At 48.4% G+C, this 11,311-nt stretch overlaps 1 pseudogene; it reads left to right on the top strand.

Moving 5' to 3' along the window:
• Positions 1–8,277: 8,277 nt before the first annotated feature.
• On the top strand, positions 8,278–11,311 carry LOC110314946 (annotated as a pseudogene).

The raw sequence follows: 11,311 nt of genomic DNA, 5'->3' as shown, positions 1-11,311 counted from the left end.
ACACACACACACACACACACACACATGATGCTATGATGCTATGTTGTCTCAGCATTCCATCTACCATGTCATCTCAGCACTGCAGTCTGTTATAAGTTCCTTTTTTTTCATGTGATAAAACATCTTGAGCAAAAGCAACCTATAGAAAAAAGACTTTATTTGGGCTTACAATTCCAGAGGGAGAGTCTAGAATGGAAGGGGAGGCATCTCAGCAGGCAGCTGTAGGCAGAAGCTGAGCAGTCACACATTCACGATGCAGAGAGTGGGAAGGAGGGGAGGGAGGGGGAGTGGAGATTCAGAGGTTGGACTAGTCCATGAACACTGAAAGCCTACCACCCCCTCCTCTCAGTGACATCCTTACTCCAGCAGGGTTGTACCAGCTCAATGTTCCATCTCAAACATCACTGGCATCCTTGAACCAAGTGTGCAATACCTGACCTGTGGGGATGTCTCTCACTCAAGCCACCTCAGCATCTCTTGAACACCCTTGTCCTTGCTGGTGAAGTTTCCACTATCTTTGCTCTAAGGAGTGATTTTGGTGCTGTGAAGCTGAACCCTTTGACTCTGATGGAACAGGCAGACCAGTGCCTTTGCTTCAGCAGCTACTGGGGTCTATGTCACAGGTACTGATCCACCTGCTATGGATGATGGCACTGAGCAACTCAATTTCCTATACCTTGGTAATGCTTGGACCCACTGATAGCCTCAAGCCTGGTGATGGGATTGCTTCCCAAAGACCCATCTCTTGACTGCTTCAGGCATTTTGATGTGATCTCAAATCTGTCCTTTTGGCTGGAGACCTGGAGCTGTAGATACCACACAAGGACACTTCCCACCCAGGAAGAAGTCACATCAGGTCCTTGAGAAAAACCAAGAAGGAAGGCAGTCCAGAGTTGATTGCAGCCTGCGTGGGTGGTCCTCCCCACTTGGAGGTGTGAGCTCCCTTCCTTCAGAGCTTAGGCCTTTGCTGTTAAGTTTGGTAATGTCCACTGCTGCCTAGACGCATGAAGATCCTCCTGGCTCTACCTCCCGAGTGGCTGGGAATAAAGGCTTCTGTCTGAGTTTTGTTTTAAACCCTTGGAGGCTCTGTGCCTCATGCAGGCTATCAGTTGCTTTGCATGTGGCTTCCTCTGCCATTTGGATGGCCCTGGGTGTTTGACATTTAGTTTAACCTCATGTAGAACACGTGGCACATGACCACCGATCCAGTTTTACTATCACCACGTAGCTGCTTACTCTGTCCAGAAAGGGAACTTAGACCTCAGCTCCAAAGGGTGTAGAGTAACTGATACGGAGACTGGGTAGATGAGCTTGACTAGGGCGAACACACCCTGTGCTAGAGCAGTCAGCTGTCTATATGAAGTAAAGGTGAAAGGCCTATGGTAAAACTACAATCTCATCATGTAAACATGAAAACAAAGAGAGAATAATTTATCAGTGACCAGCAAACAAAAATCATAGTTGTGGACCAGCATTACTTGGAAATTCAGGGCCTGTCATGATTAATGTGGAGAGCAAGGGTCAAAGTTAGGACCTAAGGAAGTAAGTTAGAGATGGACAGGAGGAGGGTTTACCATGTTATTATTCCCAGTTGGGCATGAAGTGTGTGGTTATCTTTTGGCTGGGCTTGGCCTATGCAGTATCCGGAGGATTAATTCATCTCAAGAAAATTACCGTAATCTTTGCCTAATTCTAGCTATAACTCTTATTTTAAAGAAGTCCCCACACAGGGTTCCTCATTTTGTCTTCCCTGGCTCCTCTCCATTCGACTACTCATGTGTCCACATCCTTAGTCATCACTGATGTGAGACCTAGATCTCCAAAGCATCTATCTCAATTTGACTTTGATGGCTGTTGATTGCCTGGCACCTTAGAACCTGGGTGGAGCAGACCTGGGCTGAGAAAGGCTTTGCCCATCTCACATACCTGCCTCACCAGCACAGGACCTGGGTGGAACTTACATGAAATCTTTCCCAGGAGAATTTAGCTCCAAGGAGCCACCCAGCCGATGCTACCATGGCAAGATGGTCCTCTTAGTACCTGCTTCCTTAGCATAATCCCAGGAGGATAGCCCAGACCTTGTACCCAGAGACTCCCAGAGCCCTAACTGTCCATGCTAGGTCACTAATCAGTGCTTATGGCTCTAGTGTTTGGCCCCTGTGTGGAGTGAGTGGGGATATAACTCAGTGTGAATCCCATAACTGCAGAGAAGGTCTTGTTTAGTCTGGGACCCTGGGAACAGACATGTCAGACCACTGACAGGCTATGGGACATAGCAATCCCTGGTTAGGAAGAAACTGCAGAATGCTAGGTGAAGGCTGTAATGCACCACTCATCACAGCCACCTCAGCTGAGAGTGTGGTGCAGGATCCTGGAGAGCATCAGGGAGGCAGGCAGGGGTGTGTGAACCAGAGTGGGCAGATTACGGATCTGGGAATGAGATACCCCACCCCCAGGCTCACTTGTTATAGGGACTGAATCAGTAATGTCCCTTCTGGGGTCAGGTTTGATACCTTATTCACCAGCTGGTGAGAATATTTTGGGTGTCTGTGGAACTTTTAGGAAGTTTTGGATGGGGTTTGAAGGTTCCTTCTGAACCCTGGTCCATGGTCAAGAACTTTCTAATCCACCCTGACATCAGTAGTGTCACAATACACTCCCACTGAATGGAGCTGGACTTCACTGGGTCTTCCCAAGCATTATGTGTTGAAACCTCGAAACAAGTACATCTTCTGTAAGTTGTTGCTATCCAGTCATGTGGTCACAGCAAGGCTACTGTAGTACATCTGTCCTATATCAAGGGCCTCCCAGCAACCTCCTTGTTGTCTTCGACAGCCCCTTCAGCCTAGTAGAGTCCACTCACCTGGCCAGCCTTATACTGGCAATCAGTTTCCTCGACCCTTCTGTGCTCCTTACCTTTGCCCTTACTCAGGGACTCTTCCAAGGCCAGGTAACCAGTCCTGTCCACCAGACCTCGCTTCTGCAGTGAAGCTCCAACCATTTGTGATTTTACACCACCTTGGCATTCTCTCCTGTCCTTGTGGCACTCCAGACTCTGTCCCCTCCCGTTCTTCATACAGTGGCCAGTGAGCCCTCCTAGAGCTCCAGATCTGAGTCTGGATTGCATGCTCACCCTATGCTGGGCCTTGGGCTTCAGCGACAGCTTTATGTTGAGTATAACTCTCTGTCTCCTGACTGAGTGGTTCAATGCAGATCTTGGCTGCTCTAGCCATAGAAGGCTGTACTGAAAGCTGGAAGAGGCATGGATCTCTGGGACAGAGGGGCAGCAAAGGAGCAGGAGCCGGGCTGTGGGGAAGCAAGTTTACTGTCTCTGAGTGAGATGCCCAGTTCAAGTGCATGAACAGGGCAGAAATGGAGCAGTGTCAGAGTGTGGCTGCACCTCTGGCTTCATCATGTCCATCTGTTACTCACAGTGTGTGACAGAATGCCAAAGGTCAATGGCTTTCTTGAAGATGCCTGTGGCCTGCACTGGAAATACTCCTTGTCTGTCTCCATGAGGAGCAGAAGGGTTTTATTCCTACTTCCTGGGCCAGGATGTCAGGGAGGAGCAGGCTGCTGAGTCCTCAGCAAAGGGTATGGTGTCCTCCCTTCTACCCCAGGGACAGAGCATCGCCTTGTAAGTCCTGGAATGGATGAAGGTGGGATTTGAGGTGGAAGACAGGAGGTGCTAAAAGGATGTGTATGTTGGGGCAGGGTGTCACAGGACAATGGTCCTCACAACAGGGTGCAAAAGAGGGCCAGACCCATTGGCATCAGGAGCCTCCCTGGTAAGGACCAGAACCTCTCCCAACTCCCAGGTGCTCTGTTGCAGTGATCCCATGAACAGCATCTTCTGATGATTCTGTCCTTAATACTTCTCAATGACATCATTGGGGGTGGGTGGGGCAAAGGTGAAAGACCGGAAGAAAACTTGAGAAAGTTGCACAAAGTCCCTTAGCTTCCAAATCTTCAACTCTAGCAAATCGTTTTACTGTGATAAGAAAAAGAGAGCCAAGGGGCAGGACTGCCCCTGATGAGAACAGGGGCCTCACCATGGGAAACATACTACACTCTTTGGGAAATTTCTACTTGAGAAATGGTGGCTTCAACATGCCATAACTACACAGGAGGAAATACTTCAGTAAGAAGCAACCAGAGGCAGGATTCAGTGCCATGGGTACTACTGCAAAGGACAGTCTATCAGGCCTCCCTGCCTGAAGCTCACACTGAACCACTCCTTCTGGGGCTTGTCCTAGACCAGCAAGGCATTGTTCTCAGGAATAGGCTTGAGGACACAGGAGGTGCCTAAAGTTTAAGAATTAATCTGAAGCAAAGCTCAGGACATTTAACTCATTGAGGAGGTAGCTCTGGGGTGTGTGCAGCGTCCCAGGAAACTAGAGCCAGGCCCAAGCAACTACTACCACCATGGGTGTGCTCACAACAGGTCTGGACATTTTCATATTTTCTCCTTTCTGTGGAGATGGGACAAGTAAATTGGCTTTGTTCCCATTATCCTAAGTTTGACCTTACCTAAGACCCCACTGCCTCAGCAACCCCATGTGATGCCCACAGAGAATGGGTGGCCTTGTAAAATGTGTCCCTGACTGACTGGTTCACTTGGGAATTGAATGTCACATCAGAACTTTTGTTCTGGGGAGAGTTCTAGAAGCAGTGACACAGGAACAAATATGGCAATTGGGAGAGAAAAAGGAGGGGACACAGTTCTGACCACACTTTTCTGCATTGTCCATCACCTAGAGGACTTGTTGGGCCTGCGGGTGTAGAACCAGGACCCAGCCTTGCCAGTGGTTTTCGAGTTATTCAGGCTCAAGAAGAGACTCCATCCTGTAAAGGAGATCTTTGTTGCTCATGCCGACTTTTTCGCTATACAAGCACTCTATGGGCTGACGCTGCTGGCCTGGCAATCCTTGACACACTGGAAACAGCTCTGGGTTCACGCTGTGGACAAGAACTCATGGTGGTTGGTGAGTAGCACAGGCACCAGGACCCCCCACCCCACTCCTGTCCCATTCCCTTCTACCCTGTCCAGTCCTTCCATGTTACCACCTTGGCCGTCACACCTCAGGAGATCTACACAGACACCAGAGATGCCCAGATCACAAGGAGAAGCCAGGTCATGTTTCCTCAGAGTCACAGACCTACCTGGATCCCTCATAGCCCCAATGCCTGCCTTGCCACAGCCCAGTGGTCCCAGAGTGTGGAGCCCAATGGAGGGGGTGGAGCACTCTCTGGAATTTGCATTCCCTCCTCAAGGGTGTCCATGGGGTTAGATGCACCTTGCTGGGGTCTAGGAATAGTGAAGGGTGTGTGTGTGTGTGTGTGTGTGTGTGTGTGTGTGTCTGTGTGTCTCTCTGTGTGTCTGAATGTGTGTATGTGTATGTGAGAGGGAGAGGGAGAGAGAGGGAGAGAGGGAGGGAGGGAGGGAGGGATAGAGGGAGGATGGAAGGGAGGGAGAGAGAGAGAGACCGAGACAGAGACAGAGAAAAAGAAGGGGATGTGTGTTGGTGGGTTAGTTTCTTCTTTGGAGATGTCAGGACACCTTTTTTTTGTCCTCCCCTTGGGACCTGCCAACTTTGCAGCCCTTATAGACCTTACTTAGATCCATTTTATCTCAGGCAATACTGTCTTAATCTGGAGGTACAACTCAGTTCAATCTGTGAGTCAACCCAGGTCTGTCTTCCAAGACTGTCGCCTTGAAGACAATTCCCCCTACTGGGACCAGGGAGCACTTTTCTTTCCAAGCCTGTATGATCATTCTTTATTCCTTGTTCCTTCTTCCTCTTTACTGTAACTCTCTTCTCTCTTTTTACCATTTATAAATATGGGGGTTTGAAGGAAGATGAACTTCATAAGATCATAGGTTTTAATTTTGGTCCCCAGTTGCTGGAACTCTTTGGAAAGGATTATGACATGTGGCTTTGTTGGAGGCGTTGTGTCACTGCAAGTGGGCTTTCAAGTTTCTACAAAAATCTACACCATTCCCAATTGGCTTTCTCTACCTCATGCTGGCGGATCAAATACAAGCTCTCAGCTACTGCTCCAGCTCCACCCTTACCTGCCTGCTGCCATGCTCTAAGCCATGATGGTTATGGACTCTCACACTGTGAAAATGTAAGGTTCCAAATAACCTCTTTTGTAAGTAGCCATTGTCATGGCCTTACTACAGCAATACAAATGTAACTAACACAGCAAATATCAATGGGATTGGAGAGATGGTTCAGCAGACAATGATAAGTGCTGCTGCAGGTGATAAATCCTACACAAATGGACCCAGTGTTGGTGACATGAGTTCCTTGCCCCAGTGCTCTGAGTTCCCAAATGAAAGACACACATGCAGTCTTATATTTTAATATGCCTTAAACAGCTCAAAGGTTGGACCACTCTCAAACCTCCACATGGCCAACACTTCTCCCCCAATACTTCTGAGTTATTACTTATCAAAATCTATATTGTATTTTTGCTGCTCTAGTTGCATTGGAGTGAGGGGAGCTGGGGCCACCCTTCCCCAACTCTTACATCATTTGTATTTTCTCTCTTCTGCACCTCTCAGGATCTTACTCCTTTCCCAGCATGGTGGTTCTAAATCCTCCTTCCCCTCTCTCTCCGTTAGCCTGAGAATCAAAAAATCCTGCATCTGTCTCTTTTCCAACCTTTTTTTTTTTTTTTTTTTTTTTAACCTCCAGAAACTTTTTTTTTTAACCTATCCATACCAACTCTGCACAGAGATCCTCAGCATCTTACATGTGGATTCTCATGCAATTTTGGGAACCCAACTTACATAACTTGGGCATTAGACCAAATACACACCATGTGAGGAACAGACTTTGGATCCCAATGCTTATGTAGGCAGGACATCTCACTGTGAATTCAACTCTGAGGTATATGACACTCTCCACTGGCTTCTTCATATAGAGATGTGCAAATCTAGACGTACATGCACACACACACACACACACACACACGCACACACACACACACACACCAAACCTTACTATAGTTTGGAATCCATATCACTACCTAGATAGTGACCAACAGTAATGGCAAGAGAGACTTGGCTCCCCATTGTTCATGCACGGTGCTGATGGTACCCAGTACAACACAATGGACTCGTCCAGGGGTGCACACTAAGAGAGGTACCTGTAGGGAGTACTGCTATCTTACAAACACACACTCACAGTTGAGTGTACAACATTGCCATATTCCCATCTCACACAGCTGCCTGGAGGTTACAGGTCAGCTGAGGTCAGATCACTTTGTGGATGCAAGAGCCTGTTGAGGGCTTGCTCACCAGAGCCAGTCTCCAAGTATTTGCCAGTTGTTTGCCTACTTATGGGAAGGAGGGCCGTGGGCTCTGAGCCACTGCAACTCATGCCTTCTATTTAGAAACAGGAAAAAGCCAGGTGGGAGTAACAGAAGCAGCAGCAGCAGCAGCAGCAGCACCCCTTTGATAGCTGTGTGTTGGGGCCAGCCTGGTCTACTGAGCAAATCCTAGGACAGCCAAAGCTACCTAAAGGAACTCTGTTCTGAATAAAAACAAAAACAAAAACAAACAAACAAATAAAATAAAACCCAAACAAACAAACAAATCCCCAAACAAAAACAAACATAAAAAGAAAAACCATGAAACAAAACCAAACAAAAGCCAAGAAAGGTCAAGCAAGTTACTTCCTTCCCTTGCTTTCTGAAAGGCATTCGCAAGTCAACCTTGGCTCCTGCCCCTCTGCCCTCTTAGTCCTCCTGCACCACGCTCCCTCCCCAACTGAGTGCCCCCCCTCCCCAACTGCTATAAATCTGGCTTGACCAGGTCACCAAGAAACCTTGCTAAATCTTAAAGAATAAACATGATGGCCTGGAGAAAGTAAGTACTGAAACCCTCAATTTACAGGATGTTGACCGGGAGGAGCTGAGAGAAAGTACTTACTTACTTCAGTCCACACCTGACAGATCTTTCCACTGTGCCTGCAACCCTGTCAGAGAGGACAAAAGGACTGGTAACAGGAGGGAGCTGCGAGGTGACAAAGGGAAGAGCCCTGAGGATAGGGCTGTGGGTGGGAGTGTGGGATTAGGAAGGAAAAGCTGGGTGGGTGGTGGGGGAGAGAAGTAGGCAGACATGGATTCCTTGGGGGAAAGCTGTGTGGAGGGTTGGAGGGAGGGAAGGTTGGATGGCTGAGCCATGTGAGAGATGAGGGATGTGGTTGGGGGTCTATTCACAGGCTCCGACTTCCAAGGTTTTATCTGTGCAGCCCTTCTCCGAGGATGGACACTTCTCACACTACAAAGTCCTGTGTGCTCATCTTTCTTGTGGCCCTATTGTGTGCACAAAGAGGTGAGATGGAAAATGAGAGAGTGGCAGAAGGGTACAATGAAGATGGAAAAGGGCCTCAGGTTTGTAGATACATCTGCACTTCCATTATGTGTCCAGTGCCTGAGGTGTGCTGGGGTCAGGGATTTGGAGATTGGCTTGTGGTTGGTGAAGTCTCCTTTGCTGGAATGCTTTACTGGGTCATTAACCCTGCCAGTGCCTGCCTTGCAAACACCATCACATGCCAGAAGGACTCTTGGACCTCAGTAACTGTGCCACAAACCCTGGCCACCAGAGCAGCCTGTTCTTCGACTCTACCCTGCTACCCTGGCCTCCAAGTCATGACACTGGCCTGTGTGCCTACAAACTGGCAGAGGCTTCTCTTTCTGACCTGGCTACCAAGTCAACGGGTTTAGAGTCCTTAACTCTTGGCATTTAATTTTTTGTTATGCCCTATCCTATTCTTCATGAGGCCCCAGCGCTAGAACTTCCCTATTCTAAGAGGTCTGAGCTCTCAGATACCCCTAGACTTCTAGTTACATCTGTATTGCGGGAAGCCTCATGGTGAGCCTCAGTTTTGAGCTAGACTCTGGGAAGTTCAGTGGTCTGTCATGTTCCAATACCCAAGGGCCAACTCTATGCAGGGTGGAATAGGTCAGAATGGTCCTCTCCTTCTCGTGGTCCCAGTCCCTACTTACACACCCACTCACTCCTTCAGCAGACATTTAGTATCTATGTATTCCCAATGTGGTGACTGTGTCTTCCCAATATACCTCTTTGGTGGTGCAGGTCTCTCCTGTGCGGCTGGCTAGCTGTGACAGCAGTACTGAGCATATTTGAACAATGGTGGCTCTTGGTTCACTGTTGCTTCAGGATGACATGACAAGGCAGCAATGTCCCTGCTCTGTCCTAGAGGCCAACAGCTGCGTGGAAGTAAAATCGTCAGAGAGGAGGGCTCCGGGCTAGAAAGGGCATGTATTGGTTTCTTTCTCAGCTCAGGGACTGAAGTGCTACCATTGCATGGGGGGTCCCACGTGGGACTTCCTGCTCATCCATTACCTGCCCTTACAGTGATGGATTCTGTGTTAGTCAGTAGGCAGAATTTACTGTGGGTAGATTCCCCGTGGATGGGTGAGTGTGACTTGGGAGAAAAGATCAGGTCTGGGCACTTGTTGTGGACCATGGTTCCCCTCCCTCCAAGTAGAGCGCTCCTGGGATTGGGACTCCTGCACAGTGGGGGCAGTTGGCAGCCAGGGATGTGCTGGGATATAGATCATAAAACAGGGCCGCCCATTGGCATGCATGGTGTTCATCCTCCTCCTTGGTTGCCAGTGTAGTCATGCGATGCTCCTGCCTGTGTGTTACGTCTAGGTTCTCACTGGATCACTGCTGGACCAGGTGAGCTGGAAGCATCTGTGAGTCTTTGCACATAATGAAGGAATCTGGAGCTTAGGCTAAAGGAATGAGTTAGGAATGTTGATAGAAAGAGATCTTAGGACATATCACATCCTCCAAAGTGCCAGTGTCCAGGCCTATCCTCCATATAGACAAGGCAGGAGCATCCTTGCCCTTCCATCCACTGTTCCTGACCACAGCCTGCCTGTCTCCTGTAGTAGGCCTCCTAAATATAACTGCGTGGGGAACTGCAAGAGTGTGAGCGGCAGCTTGCCCTTTCTGCTGTGCCACTGGGTGATCTTACACTGGGCTGTGTCTTTGTGTGGTAGTGGTGGCGGTGGTGTGTGTATATGTGTATGTGTGTGTGTCTATAAATATGGGTGCACATTTATTAGTGCATGTACTGTAATGTATGTAAAGCTCAGAGGACATTCTTAAGTACCATTCTTAAGGCACGGTCTACTTTTTTATGCAAATGGGTTTTGGTTCCTCTGGAACTGGAATAAAGAATGGTTGTAAACCACCCTGTGAGGTCTGGTAACCAAACCCTGGGCTTCTGTAAGGGCAACATGCTCTTTAATTGCTGATCCATGTCTCCAGTATCAATTACCTTGTTTTTTTTTGAGACAAGATCTTTCACTGGGACCTAGGATTTGCCAAGTATGCTGGGGATGGACAGGAGGGACTTAGCAGAGATTTCCCAGGACCTCCTCATTCCCTGCCCCGCCCCGCACAGAGATCATAACCAGTGCACTCATGCTTGGCTGGCTCTTTACATGGTTGCTGGGAATTGAACTTGGGTCCACAGTCTTCCATACGCAAGCAAGCACTTCACTGAGTGAGCTGCTTCCTCAGCACATTGTGCATAAGGGCACATGTGTATGCATGTACATGCATGTGGGAAGTACAAGTATATGGGAAATAGAAGTTGATGGGAATCTTCTGCGACAGCTATTTTATTTACTACTGAAGGGTGTCACACTGATCCCCAAGCTTGCGGGTTGAGCAGGTCTAGCCAATGAGCTTACCTCGGGGATCTCCATCTCTGTGTCCCGAGCACAGAGATACAAGTAGGACACCATGCCTGCCCATCTTTTGATACACTCTAGTGAGTATATTTGAGATCTTGTTTCACTTTAGATGCAGGATAGCCTAGAAGCCACCAATAGCCCAGATTGAGATTTGGGATTGAACTCATAAAAATCCTCCAGCCTCAGTCTTCCAAGTTCTGGGATGACAAATCTGAGCAACCATGTCTAGCTTCAATATGCCTTAGAGACAATTCTGGGCCATCCAGACCTGGTGGCATGTGGCTCAGTGTTTGGGAAGATATGTTGTTTCTGCATAAGAAGTGATTTACTCCCTGATGTCTTACAGACTCTCAAAGAAGGAAAGTAAAGAACAGTCATTGTTTTCCCATCTGCCCTGCTGATCTGCAAGTATGGAGTTCCTGGGTACAGCTGTCAAGGTGAAGACTTTCTACTGCAAGGAGACCTCTGCAATGCAACAGTTCCCGCTGGAGGTAGCACCTGGACCATGGCAGGGGTGCTTCTGTTGAGCTTGGGTTCAGTCCTCCTGCAGACCTCGCTGTGA

The sequence above is a fragment of the Mus pahari genome, unplaced genomic scaffold (genome assembly GCF_900095145.1).
Source record: "Mus pahari unplaced genomic scaffold, PAHARI_EIJ_v1.1 scaffold_7780_1, whole genome shotgun sequence".
In the NCBI taxonomy this organism is placed as follows: domain Eukaryota; kingdom Metazoa; phylum Chordata; class Mammalia; order Rodentia; family Muridae; genus Mus; species Mus pahari.
The sequence above is the reverse complement of the archived record's forward strand: the minus strand, read 5'-3'. Positions and strand labels throughout refer to the sequence as shown.